The 25,510-nt window shown below is 38.9% G+C and overlaps 1 protein-coding gene and 1 pseudogene across 1 annotated transcript in view; both read left to right on the forward strand.

Moving 5' to 3' along the window:
* PTCHD4 (patched domain containing 4) overlaps positions 1-25,510 on the forward strand; it is a 217,344-nt gene that overhangs the window by 145,195 nt on the left and 46,639 nt on the right. The window lies entirely within an intron of this gene.
* LOC128594105 (PDZ domain-containing protein 11-like) lies at positions 1,766-2,140 on the forward strand (annotated as a pseudogene).

Consider the following 25,510-nt stretch of genomic DNA (forward strand, 5'->3'; position numbering starts at 1 on the left):
AGTCAGAATTAGCCCCCAATACTTAACTCTTAATATTAAGAGTGGTTTTCTCCTGTCCCTTTTTATATGGGATCCAGTTCTGATTTTCACATTGCGTCTTATATCACTCAGATTAAAAGATGATATTTTTCTCTGTCACCCAAATAATAGGCAAGGTAAAGGGAATTCAGACAAGGCTGCTACCCTCCCACAAGATGAACTTCAAACAAGTGCAAGTAAGAGCTTCAAAACTCCGCTAACTATAGAGATGTTAATGAAATAATGATCATCGTTATCAGGTTTTAGTGCCAGACATTGTGTATGCTAATGCTTGACATATACAGTATAACCTTTAATCTCCACATCTACTCTGAAGGCAAATGTCATTTTCTTCACAGTACAGATTAGAAAACTGAGGTTATTTGCCCAAAGATTATTAGTGATGGAGCTAAAAACTCAAACTCAGATCTGCATTTTTTACTACACGCTATTGCTTGCATATTAGAGTAGGATATTATTTCACCTATGAAACATAATCATAGAATCTCAAAATAATGAGACCAGTGCTTCACAGCCTACAACATGCGTATGAACAGTCTGCAGTGCAGACTCCGATTGGATGCACGCTGAGTGGGGCCTGAAAGTCTGCATTTCTAACACAGTCCCATGTCAGGATCATGTTACATATCCAAGGACCATACTGTGAATAGAAATGCATTGAGTATTTTATGGATAACCTACTCAGTTTCATTCTTTAGGATTTAAATTACAGAAAAACAGACATGCACTATCACTAAGACATGAAAAGTAATATACCAGATTTTAACAAACAAGTGGCATTTTTCTCAGAAACAGTTGTATCCCATTAGAATGATATAGCATATATTAGTAATCTCTTTAGGAAAAAATATGTATGTATATAAAGCTTTAAAAAGTGGACATGCCAAGTGCCAGGGGAGGCATTGATGCATTGGCCACTGTCAGTCTCGGGCACTCACCTTCACTCCTCAACTGCAGAAGGGACTTTCACCTCAATGCCTTGCCAAGGATCCTGCACAATTTCATTTGCAGTGTTGAGGTGAGGACGTCCTTCACATGTCCTTTGATGACACAGATGAGTAGAGCTTTGGCACCTTTGAATGCAGCTGTGTTGAGTTTATTAGGCTCAACAGAAAGAGGAAAATGGACAGGAGTCTAGTACGCAAGACTCCTGGAAGCCCTTCCCGCCAGCCCCCAGGTAAAGCTGCAGCCTCTGCACAACAAATTGCTCATTAATGCAGAAAGCTCCAGTAATCCATCCCCAGAACCCGGCTCCCTGCCTGGCTGAAGAATGATGAGATAAAGGAGGCATATGGTACAGGGAGCCAGTTGGAAAACAAGCCCTGATAAGCCACCCCTGAAACTGAAAGTAGAGTAAGCAGTGGGCTGCATCTGATGGGAAGGAGAGGCCTGCAATTCACTGAGAGGGAAGGAGTGGCTAAAACTTTCTCTTTGGGCTTCAACAGAGAAAGTCACAGACCCCTGCAAAGTCCCACCTCTGTGGCTGTTGCCACAGGTCATGGGATCTGAGAGATGAGACATGCAAAAAATTAAGCAGTTGTGATACTTCTGGCCTTTTTTTAGGACTGCAGCAAGTCTAAAAGGGACTTTCAGGTCCTCTATAGAGCAGCCTCTTTGCTTTGATGGCATGAGTTAGTGCCATGTATTAAAGAGGAAATTCTGGAACTGGCAGGGAGTGCTGTCTGAGGGGGCAGAGGCCGGTCTGCTGACAAGGGCCTTGCCTGAGATGGATGGCCACTTTCCTTCAGAGGACTGCCCGGTGGTTTTCCTGCCTGCCTGTGAGAATCCCCAGCATAGATTCCTCCTTGTGAGAGGGCACACCACCCAGACTACAAGGATGAGCTGACCCAGTTTCTTCCCCAAAATGTCACACTGAAGAAGCCTCCTGGAGTTCATTTACCATCGAGGAGACAAGGCCTTACTACTAGGTGATTCCAGACTGTGATGCACATCGAGCAGGGCGTCAGGAAGGGGACCAAGATCTCACTGAGAATGATCTCCAGCAAGGCTGGCGATCCTGAAAACAGCCCATGAAATCAGCATGCGTGTCTGCTTCTCTCCCTACAGTTAGCACCGCCGAAAGGATAGGACTGTGCACTGAAGAATTGTGCAGCCCACAACCCTGCATGTAGGCTCTGGCAGACGGAACAAGCTGGCTAGACCATAGGGCAGCCACTTCTACTCTGGGCCCCTCCCTGGCACAGTAGAATGGGGAAGAGGGGAAGATAGTTAGCTAACTGCATTACCCAAACTGCACCGGGCTTTTAGTTCCCAAGTTTTCCAGGTGAGCTTGATTCCCTGAGAGGAGAAGGGTGATGATGTTAAGGTATAATGTAGGGAACCCAGTTAGAAAATGCAACTGACATTTATTGACTACCTTGTGCTAGTCTCTTACCCATTGTATCACTTTTATTATAGAAATCAGTAGAAACAAAGAATCTTGTGGCTCTTCCATCTGATTTGCCTGGCCACCTCATCCCGTCTTTGTCCTACCGGAGGTCTCATATGCTTTGGAGATGCCAGTAAGACCCTGGGTTTGCTCCTTCCTCCTCATCCTCTCCCCCAAAAAGTAAAACACAGTGCTGATGGAAAAAAAAGGAAGAAGCAGAAATTTTATGGCCAAGAAAACTAAGAATACAAAGAAAATACCCTAGCAGTGATACGTCTAAGTCTAACAAGAACCATAGATTCATAAACATGAAGCAGGAATAAATGATTTATCTGAGTTCACTCAACAAATAATCATGAACCCTTTTTTGTATCTCACATTTTCCTGAGTTCTAGAAATACAGAAATAAACCAGTCTCTTTCTTCATGAAGTTTCAACACGCGTGGGACAGCACCCCCAGCTATCACATAAAGCACATACACAGAGCCCAAAAATGTGTACACATTTTAAGAAAGAAAAAAAGTATTAAAATTGTCATACTTAGTATATGCCTATAACAAAAGATGAACATAAGTCATAGTCAAGCACCTCTTATAATTGCAGAAGTCAAATGTTACTGGAATAGTACAATTTTCATACAGTTTTTCCTTTCTTAAAATGTGTGTACCTTTTTTGGCACCCCCTCTATATAGACAACACCTGGTTACAAGTGTTATGAAGAAAAACAAATCAAGATAAAGGGAAAGAAACTGACGGGAAGAACCGTCCTTCATGGGGTGGTGTGGGGAGGGTCTCTCTGGGGAGCAACATTTGGTCAGGGGCTTCATTGAGTGAAAGAAAAGGAGAAAAAACTTTAGACTCAAAGGATTGTATTTGTGTTCCTTGATTGAAAATATTACAATCTGCTCTTGGCTGGTTCTGAACAAAGCCTCCGTGAAAATTCCTTGGAAGCCCAAGATCAAAGTTCTTGAACCTATTCTTTCTAGCTACCAGTTAGAAAATGCATATCAGGGGCCAGGCACTGTGCCAAGTGGGTCAGATACCTTATCTTCTGTAATCCTCACAGGTCTGTAAGGGAGCTATTAGGATCTTCATTTTACAAGTGAGATAACTGAGACTCAGAGGGATTCAGAAATCAGTCCAAGGCACTTGAAAAGGAAGCGACAAGCTTAGATTCACTCTGGGGTCTTTACCCACTCGCCCTTAACCTCAGCACCTACTCCCTTATTTTGAATGCCTCCATGCCAGTTATAATCTCTACTTTGATAATAACCTGAACTAGCCTGCTATACACCTCGCTCCTCTCTGATGTTCATGCTAAAGTGAGTCTCTCTGGACTTTTCCGCATAGCCTTGACTTCACCTGCTGGGCAGCAGCAGGACAGCCCTGGCCAGGATGCCCTGGACCAAGCATCTGGCTGAGCAGCTGAGATGGCAGCTCAGGAGGGGTTGAACTCAGAAGAGCTAGCTCGTGACACTGACAAAGAGATTTGAATTCCATGTAGAAATTGGGGAATAAAGGATTCAGCAGACAAGAAACAGAACATAGACAGTTGGAAATATTAAGAACTGGAAAGCTCAAGGGAGCTCTGACCATCCAGAGATAGTTTCTGTGCTGTATTCACACTTTGTTAGTGATGTTAGCCTTCTGCCCATTACTGTGCAGTGTCACGCAGAAAGCAGAGAATTTCAAGGAATCACTGCCCTTAGCTTGGACAAAGAACACATGCCAAGAGACTGGGGTGCTCACACCTGTAATCCGAGCACTCTGGGAGGCCAAGGCAGGTGGATTACTTGAGCTCAAGACTTCAAGACCAGCCTGAGTGAGAGCAAGACCCCTATCTCTATTTAAAAAGTAGAAGAACTAGCCAGACATTGTGGCAGGTGCTTGTAGTCTCAGCTGGGGGGGCTGAGGCAAGAAGATCACTTGAGCCCATAAGATTGAGGTTGCTGTGAGCTATGATGCCATGGCGCTCTACTCAGGATGACAGAGTGAGACTCTGTCTCAAAAATAGATAAATAAAATAAAAGAGGACTGAGGTGACATTCATTGTTCACTTCAGCTGATTCCAGGGAACCTCTTCAAACGTTGCAATGAACCATTCTTACATGTTCAAATTCATTTTTATGTGCAACAAATAAAAGTTGAGATGAGAAAAACCTAACAAGGAGCCTCTATCATTTACAATGATTTTATAGTCACCATTATCATTAACACGAAATATAAATCACAAATTAGACATTATCCATGCTTTTAGCGTTTGGAGCCAGAAAAGGAATCAAATGAAGGGCATGGAAATAACTCCGTCTGGTTATGCTACATGGAGAGCACAATGACAGCAGGAGGGTTTTTTTTTTTCCTTAACCCGCAGTTGTCTGGTTGGAAATGACAGAGGGGTCGAGCCAACATACATTTGTTTAATTTCTGACTTATACAAGTTGTTTATTTTTAAATATAAATATCCTGGAAAAACAAACTTGTGTAGGGCCATGAGATCTTTGGTTGTGTTTGTGGGAAGAGTAAAGGCCACTAGCATTCTTTTATTTTTTAATTAAGTCATAAACACATAGAACATGTATACATTAATGCATTTATGGGGTACAATGTGCGGATTTTATGTACAATTTGGAATGCTTAGATCAAATTAGCTAATATAGGGTTTCACCTCATTTACTTAATTATTGTGTTAAGACAATAATAGAATTTATATTCAATACTTAATAGAGTATATAATATAATACTGAGTCATGGAAATTAGGAGGAAGAAAACCTGTAAAGAAAATGAGACTGTGTTGCCTAAAACACTGGAGAAGTCTCTATATCAAATATTTTTATTTTCTCCCTTACACCTTAAGTCTGAAGAATATCTTTAAATGTTATTTCCACAATGAATATATTTAACTGGTGACAGATGGAACAGTCAGTACAGCTGATGAATTTTCCAGCTAATTTAGCTGATAGAAGTTCCTCTCTATGCTCTTGTCCAACATCAGTCAGTCCACAAGACATCTGCCCAAGAGAAAGCTGAGAACTGAGATGATGAGAAAGAAGTTTATACCAAGGGCTCAGAGAAGCCAATAAGTATCTAAAAGGGCAAATACAGGTCGCAGAAGCTACTGAAAATGGTGTCAGCAATAAAGATGCCTGCAGCAACAAAGAGAGCCCAGGAATGTCACATTGTAATTGGGAGTAAGATAAGTAAAGACACTCAGTTTGGGGGCATGGAAAACCATTAGCATGGACTCACTTGATACTGAGTCTGAGCGACAGAGCTCTGAAGGAGGGGACCCTTTTCTCCTTCCTTGTATAGAGTCTTGCTGTGGTGAGCTGAGCTTGCTGGTGGAGGAGCAGCCAGCTGTGAACATGTAATAATACACATAGTTCATTGAACCAGGCTCCTGGCCAAGGGAGTGAATGGGAATTGAATTGCCTCTTTCTAATCCTACAAGCCAGCCAATTGATCTGGCAGAGGGCCTGGCGAAGGAAAGCAGGACTCGTATCCTGAATGGGAAAGTGGTGGTGAAGAGAAAGGAGTAGAAGAGGGACAGGATGGAATGGGAAGAAAAAGAAGAGAAGAGTCAGAGGGAAGGGATCAAGTCAGAATTTTAAATCTGGAATTTTTAAAAGTTAAGTTTGCATCATTTTTTTTTTCCAACAGCTATCTTGCATTCAAGGAGTCTTTCAAAAGTAACATTTATTTGAAAATGAAAAGTTGAATTCAATGTCAACATTAGTTAAGAGTAGGTTTAGCTATGAGTTACATAAATGCACACAAGAGCAGCTTAACCATGCAGAACTCTGTTCTCTCCTGTAACAGTTTGGATACCCCCACTGTGTGGTTGGCATGGTCACATCTCTGTTACCTCAAACCCAGTGTCCCGCCACACAGCCAGCTACAGAGGGTGCCCTTGTCCTGTGGTCCAAAAAAAGATCCAGCTTTCACATCATGCTTTAAATGGAAGGATGGAAAAAGTGTAAAGAGCCCATATCACTGCTTTCAAAGGAATTGTTCAGAAGTTGCTATAGGACATTAGCTGGAGTTTAGCCACACGACCACCCCTAGCTGCATCTTTATTTCAAGTGGGAAAACAGTATCTTTATTTCAAGTGGCCCTAAGCACAGCTGAAAGCTAGGGGTTCTCAGAGACGGGAAATGGATATTTACTTGGGCAGGGGATTATTAGTATTTAATAGGCAAAATCTGAAATCCTATTTTTAAGATCAAAGCCCAAGAATAAGACCTGTTAGGCAACAAAATAGGTAACAAATACGAAGGCAGATGTGCAATTTACATTAAAGGAGTACAAATGAAAGCAAAGGGATGGCACTTCTTCCTATCACATTAACCTCCCCCAAAGAAAGATATTTTGAATAATTTATAGAAACATTAAGTAGTAAATAATAGTTACCTTGCTCCACTTGGAGCAGTGGAACTATAATTTTTTTTCAAAAGAGCATATCTTTTTAAAGTATTCACAATAATGTATTTTTTAAAATATTAGTCAGTTGTTTTGTTTTCTGAGCTTTTTTTTTTTTTTTAAGTGTTTCTTCTCGTAGCCTTTGCTGCAGACAATTTCAGTCCTCGTTTCAGTGATCTACCGACAGTGTGGTAAATGGAATTAGAGTTCAGTGATCATCTTTTCTTCCTTCCTCTTCTTATAATCTCAGCAACGATCGGCAGAATCCATTTAGCTGTACTTAGGAGGTTCCCAATCTTCCTGTCTTGTACTTTTCTTTGACACTTGGGTGGTAGCCATAGTTTTCTTAGGAAGGTACTGTCAGCCTTTTTAAAGCCGTGTGTCTCTTCCTAAGCTAATTCTTCACACTAGGTTAGTTTGCTTGGCCAGACTGAAATTTTCTATTGTTCGTCTCCAGTATACTGTGTAGATGAGCCTTTGTGAGTGTTGAGGATCCAAACAGAAGCCATTCATAAGGGGTGGGCAGGCTTCTGAGAAGCCACTGAGTCTGTGGACGGGACTGTGAATGCAGCTGTTGGCTGAATCCGCTTTGTATATTGGGTGATGAGTTCAGATTTTTGTCTGCAGCCCATCCTTCTCCCCTGTAGATACAGAGTTATACATCCAACACTTCCCTTGTGATTTCACCGAAAAGCAAACTTTTTACCCTACTTAGAAAACCTACAGGATCAGGTTCCTGTGTGTCGCTCTGAATCTGACATTTCTACATTTCCTTTTGCTCATAATTTTCTGACAATGCTTGAGAACGTTAAGTTCACTCCTGGCTTGGGGCTTTCACACAATCTTATCTTTCTGTTAGAACATTCTTCTTCCACAGCCTCAGATACTTAACTCCTTCTCCTCATTCTGATCTCATCTGAATTGTCACCTCCTCGAAGAGGTTGTCCATAATCAACTCATTAAAAATAGTCTATTTATGTGCCCAATAACTCCCTCTATTTGGTTACTATATTCTTATTTATAGTATTAATAATTATGAGATTACCTTATATGTTATTGTATGTATTTACTTTCTGAAGCCCCTCACTCTATTAAAAACAGGGGCTTGGTATGTTTTGTTTACTGTCAAAGCCATTATTAGAATAGCCATTAACTGGGGTATGAAGGCTTAAAACATTAATTTGTTGAATGAATGAATCATTCATTCATTTTGGTTGGTAGCAGTTTCGGTTCAACTGCTATAAAAAGAACCCAAAAGTCATCCTCAGAAAAGCACCAGCATGTGCAAATTGAAAATTTGAAGAGTGACTTTCTGATGTAAACATATTCTTTCTCAGCTCCAAATGTTTGTGAATGCCCTATGCAACTACTAGTGTAGGCTTCCCTGGATTTTTGTGGTAAAGATAACATCTAGTTGAATTGAGGCTAGAGAACATGTTTTGAGAATCTGTTTCCTCTACTGTTTTTTTCCTGTCTCCAGTTGGGAAATCACCTCTCTAGCCCCATCTACCCTCAGCCACCACTAGGCTTTACTGCATCAGCAATTTAAGTTTGAAGTTACTCCTTAAGAGGAAGTTCTACTCAGCCGTGATTTTAATTTTTCTACATGATATACACTTTTAATGGTTACAATTTTGCTACCGCAATCTTTCTTCTTGGATTTTTTTCCTTGAGTACCTTAGCCCTATCAGGGCAGAAATACATTTGCGGACATGTCTGTCTTTTAGAAAGTAAAACATGAAATCCCTGGAGATGTATCTTTCAAATTTGCAGTGATTCTACATACGAAACATATCCTGTACATTTGTGTGGCACTTGCGAGCCTTCAGATCTCTTCTCTCCAGTAAATTTCTTCACGTGTTTGCATTTGAGACAATTTATGAAAGTATGCTTATAATAGAATCAAGTGTTTTCTTCAAGATGGCTGGTGACATACTTCCAGAAGGAAAGGGTTATGACATACTTCCAGAAGGAAAGATAAAGACCAACACAGTGTGGTTTATAGCGTCCTTGTGGTTGTAAGTGTGTAACTTAATCACACACGTTATCTGTGTGTGTGTGGTTATGGGGCTGGGGGTGGGAAGGACTGGTTCTGGAAGTCCTGCTTCTGCTCCCTCTTCTAGGCCTAGCTCTTTTGTAACTGGGAATACAGAAGGATTAAGAGGGGCACAGCTTCTTAATCAACTTACGATCAGTATGTGGTGAGGAGGGGGCCTTCTTCTTATTATTATTCTTATTATTCTGGCTCCAAGTAATCCCACCATCAGCATTTGTGATGGTCTCCACCTGAATGTTTGCTAAGGACCCCCTCAAAGAGGATCAGCAGGGTCTCCCTTCAGTCCCACCAGCATATGGGGCCCTGGGTGGGGTGTAACCTCACTTGGCCAGTTTATGCCTTGGCAGTCTGGTTCCTACTTCCTCCAGTGTCCCTTCTGCTCTTTCAGTGGAACCAGTGGAATTGCTAGGGTCCTCTTCCTTCCACTCAGAGAGCCTCAGGGACCTGGAGTAGGATGCCACCGCCCTCTTAACCCAAACCACACTACACTTTTGTCCCTCGTCATCCTGTTGGTGACAGATCCTCCAGCAGCCCTCCAGCACCTTCTGGACCGGTTCTGGCAGCCACCAGTCTTTGTTCACACTCACACCTTTGGGTGCACATGTACACGTCACACTCTCTCTAGAAACTTCTCCTTGTGCACTGGGAGATAGCACTGAAATAAGCTTCAGATTCAGCAGCTCTGAAATCTTCCAGCAGCCTGTGTGAAGGATTCTGAGAGCATCACCAGCTACTCCACCCCCACCCGCCCCCAAATTCCTCACTCTTTTTCTTGTGTTTAGACACTCAATGGTCTTTCAAACTCTGTTACTGATTTTGGACAAGTTACGGTTGTTTTCTGGTACTTTGTGCTTTATCATCCCAGCAAGGACAATATTCGGAGGCTAAGTCTTAGTCTATGTTTCTAATACATATGGCAATTTTAAATGCCAAATATTTTAATGCATTACTAAGTTCATTACAGACAGAATGGCGTCATGAGCAACCTAACTTCCAGTGTGTACCTCTTAATTCTTAATCTTCTCTTGGCTTAAGTTTCATAAACAGAAACAAACTTTCTTCTGCTTCTGTCTTCTATGAGTCTTTTCTATCAAATCGGGACCTTTTGGAACTTTCCACAAGTTCATTTCATAACTGTTAATAACATCATTTACTTATGAAAGCTGTTTAAGACTCTCAATGCCAACAGACACTTCTCCTCTATATGCAGGAACTGTCAGCATCTTGAAGTGAGCTCCATAATTAATTTTTCTCTATTTTTTCATATACTTGAATTCTAACTGTGCTTCAATAATGGTAAATATTGCAGTATTGGGCGGTGCTTGTGGCTCTAAGGAGTAGGGTGCCAGCCCCATGTACCAGAGGTGCTGGGTTCAAACTGGGCCCTGGCCAAAACACACACACACACCAAAAAAAAAAAAAAAAAATTGCAGCATAAATCTAATACATAAATCAACATATCCGATAATGTAAAGAAATGTTGACCGACCAAATATATCATTTTCTTAAATAAATAACTAGTTTAAGATTTAATACCAGTTATTATAATCCTTATTGACAAGCATTTTGGAGAGCCTGAGGCAATCCCCTTCATAAATTTACTTTTTAAGCAGAGAAGTAGTAAAAAGTCTGTGACATTTAATTAGGTCTCCTGTCCACAGAATTACCATTGTAGACCTTTCAACATGGATGGATAATCACTACCTTGGGCAGACATATTTTAATGCCCCAAATATAAAATTAATTCTAATAAGGGCTTGCTCAGGAAGTAGTCATGGAGAAATGTGACAAAGTTGATGAAGAGAGGAGAGAAAAAATAACTTTATGATAAATAATGTATCGTTTTCATGCTTTTTTAACTGTTTTGTGCAATACTCCTTTTTCTCTTCTTTCTTCTTTTGTTTACTTGATCATATTAATCAGGGTTCTCCCAGAGAACAGAGAAAACATTCACTGCCACATGAGCACTTGTGAATAAGGGGAGACTGAGGATTAGTCAGAGCCACAGTTCAGATGCAGAGTATTTCCATTTCCAGTCCAAAGATGGCCTACGTCAGAATTGCCCAGGCTTGATAAAAGTGTAAGTTAGGGAACTCCAACTCATTCTACAGAAAAATATCTGAGGAAGGAGCATTAACCCCTATTTTTTTTATTGTTTCAGGTTTATTGAGGGTACAAAGAATTCTTTAACACCTAAATTTTAAGCATCTCTTCAGCATCAACTTTCTCAAGCATTCCAAAATTTGAAAATATTTGCTAATAGATTTTTTTCTTTAAAATAATTTGCAATAATGGGAGCCTTAAAAAAGAAAGCAGTGAGGAAAGAATTGGGGTTTGTCTTTTTTTTTTTTATACTGGATCCACTATTTATTTTCAGTTATAAGCGCTTTTCAAAAGTGTTTCTTGTATGTTGATCTACACCAACCTGATCCAGAATTTACAATATTTTCAATATTTTCCCTACAGTAAGTCAATGACTTCATCTTATTAAGCAGCAATTCACCCTGAAAGTACAAAACGTTTTCTCTCAATTCAACTCTTTCTTTCTCTGACTTTTCACCAGAGTGGGGGAAAAAAAAAAAAAAAAAAGTTGTAACATAAAAAATCAGAATACTGCTTCAGTTTGGGGGAATAAAATTGGGATTATAAGTCACTTAGACTGAAAAAAGCTAAATAATAGTAAGTACTTGTTCTCATTGAAGGAATGAGCAAGATTTTTCTCGGAAAGGAAAGTGATAAGAAACAGTATCCCAGTGGGGAGCATCATAAAATTAAGTCACAAAATCTACACCACCAAGGTCCCCCACTAATGACAAAGTCTACTTATGCCAAGCAGAAGAAAAGGAACTCTAGAAACAGACAGGAGCTGAATTCATGATTGCTTTCTGGAGAAGTCATTGCTTTGCAGAAGTTTGCTTACTAAGTCTGAGATGTAGTTCAATGCTGGGCAAAACTATTCACTTTTCTTTAGAAATTTTGCAGGACAGAAGCTCCTTAAATTATGGCAATTGTTGATAAAATATGAAAGTTTAAATATAACCAAAGGCCATACCCTAAAATTCTTGGTAAATCCTCAACATGTTTCACAATTTCTGAACAAAAACATGGATATGGATTTTCCATTCATATCACCTTAAACACAATCTGTATAAAAATCACAATAGTATGTTTAATAATGTAAGAAATTAGATTACAAAATTCAGTAAGTGCGAGAAGATCAAAAACAAGAGAAAAGGCCTGGAGGAACAAGCAGTGGGAAGGTTGGTACCCAGGGAGGAGAGGCGACTGCTCTTGCCCCTGGTTTACACCAGCTACTGTACCTTTGGAGCTGTTGCATGGTTGATCTGGATCTGCCTCTGCCAATGTTCTTACTACCCAGCTCTATAGCCACCGTTATGCTATCACCTCTGCTGCTGGTAAAACTATACCAGAACCCACAAGGAAAGAGCTGCTTCTCCCTGCCTCCTGCCTCCCATTCTTATGACATGCCATAACCTAAAGCCAACTGCCAAAAAAGCATAGAAAATATAGTTTGTGGTCCACTAGTCCCCCACAGTACCCAGCAGGGTTCAAAAGAATGAGAGCTGAGAGCAAAGAGGAAAATAACAATAACTGGCATGCAGTCTACATAATGTAGCGCCCAAATCAGCCTTGTCAGACTATGAAACAAGTGGTAGACAGAGATGAAGTAAAAATTGAGACAAGAAATTATTTATGTGTTCATCCCAATGGAAATAAACGAGGGAGACTTTGGCAAGTAAATTTTGCTTCTAGAATAACTGGTAAATTTGGGGTCTTTGCCCTAGTGAAGAAAAAGTTCTTATAGTTTATTAAAAGAATTCATTTTTGAGCATATATTATCCAGAAACCAAGCCAGTCAGGTGCAATTTTCAAGTGTTGGTTATGGTACAGTCTTACCAACATCTACAGGAAATGTTTGATCTACGAAACCTGAACAAAAGATACACGGATATGAAGCCAACGAGTCCTTGTATCTAAACTAGACTTTTTCCATAATGACTATTCTAAAAGAATTAATTGGTTGAAATTTTTAAAAATACCAGCACACATGGGCAATTGCATTAAACAGTAATAGTAGCTAGCATTTATTGAGCATTTACTAAATGCTACTCTTTCACTTTCATTATACACAGAATCTTATTTAATCCTCATCAAAACCTTATGAGGGGTTGGTACCAGTAATGAATTACCATTTTACAGATGAGAAAGAAATGAAGCAAAGAAAGTTAGGTGTCTGGCATCGAGTGACACAACTAGTGGAAGGCAGGGCCAAGACTCGACCCAGGACCCAGACAGAATTATAAAAAGTTGAGCTGTTAACAAGTTCAAACTTTAAAATTTATAAGTTAGCCATCCTGGTAACTCAGAACTAGAGAAGATTTGTCGAAGATGATTCATAAGAAAAGTGCTCATTCTCATCTTAAGTGATAGCATGGGGAAAGATAGATGAGCTGAATAAAAAGAGCCTCTTAAAGATTATTCAGATGACGGGGAGAGGAGAAATAAGAGTTGCTCAGCATCTTTACTGAGGACACCAGGGAAAACTAAAGTCTTCAAAATTTCTCACTATGTATTCTGTGCTATACTTGAGACCAAATCTTGCAGCAACCTATTAAATGTATAGTTGAAGTGACTTATATATCTTCCTGCCCTTGTTGAAGTTCTCCACTTATTTATTCCAATAGTTATGTTGCTAATCTTTAATTCATTCAAATTATTAAACGTCTGGAAAACATTCAAAGAGAGTGTAATCAGTGAGACTGAGAAAAGGGAAATATGGTCGGTAGAAATATAGTTGGTAGCAATGAAAATCTTGCAGAGAGGAAAGCATGGAAATGAGTTTAACTACTTTGGCATTTAGTGTTGGAGGAAGTGGTCAAGGTCACGGAAAGTCCTGTGGTGCACAGGACAATTTTTCATAACATACCCAGCTGAGACATGCTGGCCCAGAGTCACAGGACAAGGCATGGGCAGGTTTTTCTGATTTCAGAAACTTGCCCTGCAGGAGGATGGCAGATAGTGTGGGAGAGAGAGACCTCCTTTCCCAGATAACAAAGGTATCTTTGCTCTCATTGAATGAAGGATAGGCTTTCTCCTTTGATTTCCCAGATCTGTTGCCTTTTCTACCTTGAGCAAGACCCCACCCCCATCATCACAGATGCTGCAGTGAAGTAATTAGTAATTATAGCCTAATGGTCAATTCTCTACCCTCTTATTTATCAACCTCAGAGCAACATTTTAACACAATTGATCTTGTCCTCCACTTGAAATGCTTGGCTTCACTTGTCTTCTTTTTTCTTTTCATTGTTTTAATTTCAAAATATTAATTGTATACAAATGTTTTTGTTACATAGATAACATGTATGATGCTTAAGTCATGGTTTTTAGTATGCCCATCACCCAAATAGTGTTCATTGTACCTGACAGGTAAACTTTTGCTCCTCACCAACTCCCACCCTTCCCTCTTCTTGATTTTCAATGACCTTTACATCTTTTTGTGCCTGTGTGGGCTCATTGTTTAGGCCATTATTTAAAAAATAAAAAAATAGATGCTGGCTTAGATGCAAAGAGAAAAGAACATTTATACATTGTCAGTAGGAGTGCAAATTAGTACAACCTTCATAGAAAATAGCATGCAGTTCCTCAAATAAATCAATGTAGACCTTCCATTCTAACCAACCATCCTAGTACTGGGTATCTACACAAAGAAAAAGTCATTTTCTATTTTTCTAGCTCACTGGATGATTATTCTAAGTCCTTTTCACTGAATCTTCCTCCACTATATGCCTTATAAGTATTGAATGGCTTCAAGGTTCAGTCCAAGGATATCTTTTATATCTCTTTACATTTGTCCTTTAGATTGCATCCAGTCCCCTATCTGTGTATTATTGATTCCTAGAATTTATCTCTAGCCCAGTCTTCTCCCATGGACTCTGGACCGACACATCCAAATGCTTAGCTGGCATCTGGATTTGGGTATTTATTAGGCATCTCAAATTTAACATGAAACAAATCAAATTCTTGATTCCTTACTGTCTCTGGAATCCCTTTTCTTAACTATTTTTCAGTATGTCTTTACCATCTCAGTCAACATCCTCTCTATGAAAGTGATTGCTAAGGCCCAAAATGTCATAAAGTCATCTTTTACTCCTTTCTTCCACTTTCTACATTCTTTCAGCTAATTTCACTGTTTTCCCCTTCAAATTACACCATAAATCTGCTATTTCTCACCGTCTTCTACCTATCTAATTTTAGTCTGAGTTGCCATCACTTTTCCATCTAGACAGACAATTGTCATGCTTCTAAATGTCTTGCTGGATTCTTCCCTCAACCTCAATCTGCTCTCCATATACCATCCAGAACTATCAGCTTCTGTCACTTTTCTCACATAGCCCTACATGATGTAGCCCTTGCTAACTCTGACTTAATTTCTTGTATATATATTTATTCACACATTATGTACTAATAGTGCTGGGTTTTTGCTGTTACTCCAACCTGCCAAGCATATTCTCAAGTAGAGGTCAATATACACTATAACCTCTACACTTGACCACCTCCTTAAGTTGACCTAGTTTCCACAGACCAGACATGTACTACATGTGTATATCAGTTAACTAAGCCTCATTCCTTACGTTGTCCACAGCTGACCATCTCCCTACATTGACCACCTCCTTAAGTTGACCTAATTTTCACAAACCAGACATCAACCATAGGTATGTATCAGTATATAGGCCTAGTTCCTTAAATTGACCACTTCCATATGTTTACCAGTTTATTACAGTCCCTTGAGTGGTCAACTTACAGAGGTTCTACTGTAGTTGCTATATTTCTAGCCCAGGACATTCTCACCTGAGACATGATCATGGTTCATACCCTTATATTATTCAGGTCTCTGTATCAAAGGTCCTTCCCAGAAAGGTCTTTTCTGTCCATCTTATCGAAAACAGAGTCCTGTTCCCTCTCTGTTCTCTTATGAGTTATACTTTACAGGCCTGTGTCACACAAGGTCCTACACAGTAAGAATATACACCAGGTGATTCAAAAGAAGAACTATATCATAGCAAAGGTGTTGGAACAGGTAGCACAGAATTCAGAAGAACAGGCAACTACTACAACTTTTTGTACTAGAGGGGAAAAGAGATATGCTGTCAGCAGAACACGAGACCTGCCCGTGGAGGGAGGGTGAAGGGTGGGTTCACATGTTGACTTGCATATAGAAGAGAGGTAGCTTATATAGAGAAGATGACACCTTTGTATGATATATGTCTGAAACAAAGAGGAGAAATAATCCAGATTATTTTTTCCTCTTTCCCTCTAGTCTTCTATTAATGCCTCCTTTTAACCAGAACTAGATGGAAACCAGAGCTGCAGGGACCCTTGAAATAGATTTGAGAACAGTGATTAAGTGAACCAGCACAAACACTTCCTTGAGTTTATTTATACATGCAGCTATTATTGTTGTTGTTATTGTTGAATATCTGTCTTCTCCATCGGAAGATAAACTTCACAAAGAAGATGGACTTTGCCAATTATGTTCCCTCCTATACCTCTGGTGCCTGGCACACTACACTGTGCATAAATATTTATGCATGAGGAAAAGGGTATGTTTTCATCTCAAAATGTTTAGAATATGTCCTTCTATCCAAAGTCTCAATGAGGACGTTATCTGTCTTCAAACCTGCTGAACAACTTGAAGACTATGGTTATCGCTGATAGAAAGGGAAGACTCCATGCCTTTTAGAACAAGGAACATTAGCAAGGGGATACTAAGGGCTGGGAGTGAAGATTATGGATAAAGCCACCACACCAGGTATGGGCTCACATGAGTTGGTAGCTCACAAAGGATATCTTGATTTAAAGAACTAGAAAATTTTTCTAATACAGCTAAAAAAAATGATTTTTTCCAAAATATTCTCTTTATTTACATAGAAACATGTAGGAAGAGATAATTAATTCCAACTGGAAATCTCTTTCAAAAAGATTTTATCAAGGAAAAAGATTAATTCTAGCTTTTTAGGGGGAAATAGAAAAAACAAAGTAAATACTCAAACAAATGAGAAATAAAACACTGCTTTTAAGAACAGAAATATTCAAATTAATATGCCCTGTGGTTGTCCATGTTACAGAGACCTGGCAAACTCAGGTTTGAAATGACAGATCCTCCATCCTCTGGAGGTACTTTGAGTAGCTCCAGATGGCAATGGACATCAACATGTTGGGTGGGTGAGACAGGTGAACAGTGTCTCCCCTGATTATTCATGATATCACAAAGTGAACAAATGATAAAAGCAAAACACCAAAATATTAGATAGTTAAGAAAGATGACATGATGCCAATGTCGGCAACTAGGAAAGTCCTAGAGCAGACAGACGTGTTTTAAACATCCAGTATAGAACAATGGCAGGAGTGCCAAGATCTTAATTATCCTCCACTGGGCTCACTGCATCTGGTCGGATTTTATACATGCTGATTAGTTATTAATGAGCTTCTAAAAGCAGCTAAATACAAATGCTTTTGTTTAAATGTAATATCAAGTTATTTCAAAGTCCCCCCCAAAAGATGTTGGAGACATAAACTTTGGATATTGAACCTGCTATATTTTGTGCCATGTGGTGATGTCATAAATTAGAAGAGAAGGATAGAAGGGAAGGAGGAAGAAAGGAAGACCTGGTAATCCAAAAGGAAGTCAAAAACAAGAAAAAATAAAATCGAGAAAAGAGAGAAGTAGGATATGGATTGCAGAGGGAAAATGTGAATGAGACCCCTGAGTTCTCCCTGCAGTTGGCTGGTGGGGGGAAGGCAGAGTGGGAGGAGGAGAAAATGGCTGTGGCTGTTCCTGTCCTGCTGAAGTCTTAGGCACAGTGATTGGAGGTGTGGCAGAACAAGCTTGTCACTGACAAGTCCAGTTTTTTCTAATCTAAACAATGCCAACGTCCTCTGTTTTTATTTGTTTGTGGTTGTTATCTAAGTGATTGTGTAACAGCTATCCTAGAGAAAAATATGTCACATATGTTTGGGATCAGAAACCAGGTGCTGTTCCATTTCCTTTGTTCTACTCAGCTTCCAGGATCTATTTTCAAATCAAAATGATGGAAAGATAAGAGGTAACTGAAAATAAAAGCTGAAAAATAATACAACATCCCATTCACATGACAAAACAGCTCCTTTAAGCAAACACACTATGTATCTCTGCCTCTCAGTAAAGGTTTAGTTGCCCAACCAAAATTTGAATGAGTCTGTATGTGTCTGTGTGTCTGTGTCTGTGTCTGTGTGCACCCATGCCTGTGCAGGGCGTACCCGTCTATGTCCATGTGATTAACTTGACCTCACTCTTACCTTTTAAACTCTTAGCCCAATCAGCTAACTGCTTGTTTATTCATCTTAAAAAAAAAAAAAAGTAGAATATTACTGACTTGTTTCAGGAGTCTTGGAAAGGAAATAATAAACAGTGAAAATATCATAGTCATTGAGATTGAACTATAAGCTCATAAGTCATTATTAGACAATTAAAGGTAACAAAAATATTTGTTGTATGACTTATAGTAATTATTTTCTTAGTTTTAAAACCCTGGCAACTAAGCCAAAGAAAGTACTGCATCTAATATTAAAATCTTCAAAACTTTATTCGATATTAATAACATTTTAAGCATATAATTTTTGTCTTGAAAATGAATGTATGAAGAAAACGTACATTGTATTCTTAGTAGCTGATAATAGTATCGTGAGTTAATCTCTTCAGTCTCCTCATTAGTGATTGATTTGCTGCTTATTACTAATCTGCTTCATGTCATACAAACAAAACATTTATGTAAATGTTTCCCCAAGATTATGAAACCAGCATGACTTTGTAGAATCTGCATTTGCTGGGTGTCTATGTGTATTCTCTCTGTGATTCAAACCACTTCAAATTACAATGATAATTTTTATCTTAGGATTATAGTTCACTTCTATATTTTCTTACCATCCTGATTAAAGTAACATTAAAACTATATATTACTATGAACAAGTCATTCAAAACATAATTTGTGGTTTTAATTTTAGTAAATATGTATCAGTACCCACTGTATAGCAGGCACCCTGCTAGATAGTTTGACATTTTATTTACACAGTATTCCAGAGAATGAGGCTTTCTAAATGAGGAAACCATTAAGGCTTTTCTATTTACATCATTATTATTATTTCATTATTCACATATTGTAATCTCCTCAAACAGATCATTAGCCACCCACAGTCTTAATTCACTCTCAAGGAAGAATTTTATTAAAGTGGGTATTTTCTAATTGCAGTTAGTAGGAAAGATCTAAGACTTCCTACTCAGCCTCTTTTGATTATTAAGTTCAAAGATCTGCCCCAAATGGGCCAATGTTGCATTTATATCAACTGATCCTTTCACTAGCATCCATTCACTGCTGAGGCCTTGCAGAGCAGAATCAGCTCTCTCTCCTGAAAACATGAGTCAATGACTAAGAGGACTCTAGTTCTAGACAGGAAGAAGACAAAAAACCCAATTCACGGGCAAGAGCTGGAGAATGAGGGGCAGACTGAGAATTGGTTGGTGGCCATTCATGCATCCAGTGCTTATGCTGGACATTTGGAGATGCACATTTTAAGTCTCTGGATCCTAATTTTCTTTTTGCTGAGTCTCTCCTTAGACTCATCATGCAGGTCATGACCTACTTTTGTGGGCTCATCATGCAGGTCATGACCTACTTTTGTGGGCTGCGGTTTCAATGACAAGCTGTGATTTTCACAGCCTTTGCAGTACTATTCTGTATGTGGTTTGAAGGCTAAGACTGACTGATGATTAATATCAAGTTTCTACATGAATAATAATATTATAGCTCAACAAGTAATAATAATACAGTAAACCCCAAATAACGATATAAATGGGAACCCAAAATGGCAAGGTCACATTATTTAGAGTTAGCGAAATAAGAGGCTGGGCGCGGTGGTTCATGCCTAAAATTCCAACACTTTGGGAGGCTGAGGAGGGGGTATCTGTTGAGACCAGGAGTTTGAGACAATCCTTGACAAAATGGTGAAACCACATGTCTACAGACAAATAAATAAAATAAAATATAAGAATATTTAAAGAAAATAATAAAGTTAGTGAAAAAAGGAGAGTGAGCCTGCTATGAGAAACCGCCAACCCTCTTATATCCAAAATTTGTAAAATAAAGAAATGTTACCACCAGAATTTCACTGTAGCTCCACTTATCTAACAAGTATCAAGATTTGCAGTAAGGGTTTTATTCTATGTGGAATATTTTTATATTTTACATCTATAAATGGAGAAATTACGATCTAGGGAAGTTGAGAAATTTGCCCAAAGTCACACAGACTGAATTTGGCATTGCAAAGAGAGAAAATGAGAGAACCTAGACTCTGAACACTTGGCTTTAATGAGTAACCAGAGTACATGGCTCATGGCTCAATTCCAGATTCCATCTCTAGATGCAAGTAAGATTTGTAATACTGGTCATGCTGAGTGAGATTGATCTTATGAGTAGAAGTAAATTCAACTTGGAGGGCCAGGGAAAGAATGAGGCTTGGCACACTCTCTCGCTAGCAGCAGGCAAACATCCTTGAATAGTCTTCACGGCGTGGGATAACAGCTGTGAACTGGCCTCGCTGAAGCTTCATCACAGCTTGCTTTTTATTTTGTGATTCAGCTAATATTTATTAAACTTTTAGTGTGTGCAAGGAATTCTTGGAATGGCTGGGACTCTGCAACTCTCATAGGGATCTTACTTAATTGAGCGAGTCTTGGGCACAATGCAGAGTAAATTTGTGAGATCTTGGATTTTTGTAAACTATTTCTACTTTATTTGGAGTAGTCTTTCCTTATTCTTGGCTTCCTTTCACATTATGAGGCCAGACACAGAGTGACAGAGGAGGAAAATTGATTGGCCTACAGAGACCTAACAGACATCAAGTCCCTGGCTGTAGTGGGAATAAAGGTGAACAAGCTGCTGTCTCCAGGAGTGGCACAGTTGCCTGGCTGGCTGTCTGGTCACGACATCAGGGACGGCTAATGGCAACTAAGGGTAAGATGACTGGTAGGCTACAGAGCTGTCAGCAGAAAGGAACTGATATTGGGACATTCAGTTATTGAAATACTATGTTTGGAAACAATAAGGTAAAGGTCCAGTGAAACAATCCAGGGCATTCTCCTCATTTCCCCAGCCTCTACCATGTATGAGGGATTGAGGCATTGTGCTCACTGGGGATACAGTGATGCAAAATTCTCTCACCAATCAAGCTAATAGAAATTTTTCTTCCTTTGGGACCAGTGCTACTCTTCTTTCAAAAAGTCATATAGAACTTATAATTCATTGTAACGGGATGGCATATAACTTTGTGTACTTTTCTTACTCCTCAGAGGTATAAGTTTACTAAAAACAGAGGCAGTCTCTCACTTATACTTGTCCCCACTCAAAATAAAACCAAGAATAATATTTAGTTGATGGTAAAAATACATTTTACCATGGTAAGCAATGTTTGCAGCATTAAACAATAGACATCAACTCTGTTTAAGCCACCATCAGCATCTCTTTCCAAAACCACTGCAAACCAGCTCCTGACTGGTGCCTGAACTTTAATTAGTGGCCCCTTCACTCTTCACTAAAGCCACACTGCTACTTAAAAGATAAAAATTATCCTGACATTTTTGTCTTATACCTTCTTATGAGTTTGACTTGCAATGAACACAAAACTCCTTCACATGATCTACAAAGTCTAAAATTTTTCAAATAACTTTTTATCTCCAGTCACATTTCATCACTCTTCCCTTGTCGTTGTCAATAGTCCAGCCATTCATGTATCTGTATGTGTGTGAACAGTGTCAGTGTATATGTGTGATGACTGTGTCTTCATCCTAGATCTTCCAATTCTTGATTTTACCGCCTTTGTATATCCTGTTCCTTATACATGAAAACCTCCTTCCCCACTTACAGTCTCAACTCAAATGGCATTTCCATTTCCCTCGCCTCATATAGATTATGTCTCTTTTGTTGTTCTCTCCATTAAACACATTCTTTCATAGCATCTAGTACTTTTGTATGTATATATTCACCTATGGGTTGATTTATTTGATATCTCTCCAGCACATTAAATTTTGATTACAAGGGAGACTTTATCTAACAACCACAACCAGTGTAACCTAATTCTTTGTACCCTCAATGAATCCCAAACAACAACAACAAAAATATATTTACAAAGAATACTTGAATGAATGAGTGATATGCAATACCTCTTATTGAAGGACTGATCTGATTTTTATACTGTCCCATTCACTAGAACCCAAAAATAACTTTCTACCTTCTGAGAGGTTTATGCACAATTGTAATGTAGAAGAAGGATGGCTTGTGCCAATACTGTTTTGCATCTCAAGGAGATGCAATAATCCTGCCACAATCCTCCTTTAAGGATATTCTAATTCAGAGATGCCCAGATTTTTCTGTAAAGGGCCAGGTGCCAAATGTTTTCAACTTTGCCAGCAGCATAATCTGTCACGGTTACTCAATTTTGCTATTGTAGGGGATAAACAGCCATAGGAAGTATGTAGATGAATGAATGTGAATGTGTTTCAATAAAATTTATTTCTAAAAAAGGTGATTTGAGCCCATAGGCTGTAGTTCACCAATCTCTGCTCTAAATGGCCATAAACACAGCTTTAGATAACACATTTATAGTACCATATTGCCTGGACTATTGTAAAAGCATCCTATGTGGTACTGATCCTTCTTCTCTTGGATCCCTGCCTTCTATTCTTGCTATAGTGTTGAAGGTGACCTTGTCCAGTAGCCTACCATTTTACTCCATTTGAAAGACAATTCATGACTTTAGGCCATGACTAACAATGCTCCCTCTCTCCCCCACCTTTACCTCTCTGAGCTCATCTCCTCTCAATCCTCCCTTCTTTTATTCCACTCCAGCCACACTGGCCTTGAGCTGCTCCTTGAACATGTCAGGCAGATTTCTGCCTCCATGTCTTTGCACTTCAGATTTCCTCTACCTGGAACATGCTTCTCCCAAAGACATCTCAACCAGCTGCTTCTCTTTTCTTAGGCTATCTTCCAGAAGTGATCTTCCTGATGTGGACTTTCTTGGCTCCCCTATCTAAAATCTCCCATCCCACCCCAGACATTTCTAATCCCCCTTTTCTGCTTACATTTCTCATTCATCAATACATAACACACTATAGATTGTATTTATTTGTCTTAGTTATTGTTTGACTTTCTCATTGGAATGTAAGACCCGTGAGGACAGGGATGTTGAGTGTCTTCATCACTGCAGTATTCTTAATGTCTATAGTGGTGCCAAACAAACATATATAGTTTCTAGTCAAGTTTCTATCTGAAAAAATTTGTACATATCGTACTCATCTGTAAGCTCAGATTAAGAATGCATATAGGTCACATTTTAGCCATTTCTTTCCTCTGAACCATCTCTCTCCTCTGACAGGATAGATCTGAAGAAAGGAAAATGAAGTTTCAAAACTCAAAACCAAGACATGCCTTTTTTCTCAATTAAATGCATGCACATAAATTGGGTATTAAGACGTTTTGCTTAAATTCTCTGGATATTGATGAATGTGTTGACCAGATCTTTAGACATTGGTCAAAATAATTCCAGAAATACTCTTCTTAGCTCCAACTTCAAACAACTTAAATTCCTTTCAACTCATGAATGGGTTAATAAACTGTGATATACGTATACCATGGAATACTATTCAGCTATAAGCAAGATGAAAATTTTATATCTTTTTTAACCTGGATGGACTTTGAGACCATTCTACTAAGCAAAGTATTACAAGAATGAAAAAATAAGTATCTCATGTACTCAGTACTAAATTGAAACCAGTAATTAACACCTACATGCTCACAAAAGAAAAACTTGATGAAATTCGATTTTGAGGTAGAGATAAGGGATTGGATAAATTTCTATCCAATGGGTATGTTGCATAGGTATACTGCACACTTCCTGGATGAAAGACACAACTACAGCTCAGATGTTAACTTTACAAAACCAAGCTATGTAACCTAATCATATGTGCCACCATATTAATCTTATATTTTAAAAAAAAGAATGTATTTCATAACTTCAAATGGAAAACACCATGTGAATACATGTTTTCTTTATACTATGGAACAAAAAAATTAAGATTTTTAATATTCGAAAGTGTATGTGGGTTACTTATGAATGTATGAAGTTGACTCAAGTAGGATATATTTTAATGACTCAATCATAGAAAAAGGGGAAAAGCATGATTGGAATTGGAATTTGTATGTGTGTGTTTGTGTATACGTATAATTAAAAAAGACCAGAGTAAGTAGAATTAGTTGAAATTTTTAAAACTGGCTGCTTTATTTGAAATAGAAATGAAAGCCATTTCTTCTTAATCTGTAAGCCAAACTCATCACTAATGTCTTCCCTTTCATTACTAAGTCATATTTACATAATCTTTCTGAATGCTAGTGTCATTTCTACCACACCAGCTTTCCCATTTATGCATTTTCCTGAGACCTTATAGTTTCTATTCTGAATTATATATAGTATCTTAAACATAGTAGGGAAAACAACAAATGCCTGGTTTTCTGCATTAAAAGTAGTTCTATAATGTTTCAATTTGGGGGGGAGATTCATCAAGGGTACAAGAAACCAGTTTACACTAATTACATTCTCTATAGTCTCTCTTATACTTGTGTCTTGCCCCCAAAAGGTGTGTCACACACCTAGACCCCCACTCTCCCCTACCACCCACCTTTCCTCTCTCTGCTCTTCCTTCTCCCACCCCCTCCCTTCATTCCACTCTGTTCTTCCTTTCCCCCCACCCCGTCCCTCCTGCTCTCTCTCTCTGCTCTGCCCTTCCCCCACCCCCCACCATGTACTAGGTCATTAATTGTCCTCGTATCAAAATTGAGTACATAGGATTCATGCTTCTCCATTCTTGTGATGTTTTACTAAGAATGATGTGTTCCACTTCCATCAGATTAATACAAAAGATGCAAAGTCTCCATCTTTTTTAATGGCTGGATAGTATTCCATGGTGTACATATACCACAGCTTGTTAATCCATTCCTGGTTTGGGGGCATTTAAGCTGTTTCCACATTTTGGCTATTGTAAATTGAGCTGCAATAAACAGTCTAATGCAAGTGTCCTTATGGTAAAAGGATTTTTTTTCCTTCTGGGTAGATGCCCAGTAATGGGATTGCAGCTTGAGTTACTAGGGTTCTCCATACTTCATTCCAAAACGGTTGTATTAGTTTGCAGTCCCACCAGCAGTGTAAAAGTGTTCCTTTCTCTGCACATCCATGCCAGCATCTGGAGTTTTGAGATTTTGTGATGTGGGCCAATCTCACTGGGGTTAGATGATATCTCAGGGTGTTTTTGATATGCATTTCTCTAATAATTAGGGATGATGAACATTTTTCCATATGTTTGCTAGCCATTCACCTGTCTTCTTTAGAGAAGGTTCTATTCATCTCTCTTGCCCATTAATATATGGGATTGTTGGCTTTTTTCAAGTGGGTTAATTTGAGCTCTCTATAGATCCTAGTTATCAAGCTTTTGTCTGATTCAAAA

The sequence above is a fragment of the Nycticebus coucang genome, chromosome 9, assembly GCF_027406575.1.
Source record: "Nycticebus coucang isolate mNycCou1 chromosome 9, mNycCou1.pri, whole genome shotgun sequence".
NCBI lineage: Eukaryota > Metazoa > Chordata > Mammalia > Primates > Lorisidae > Nycticebus > Nycticebus coucang.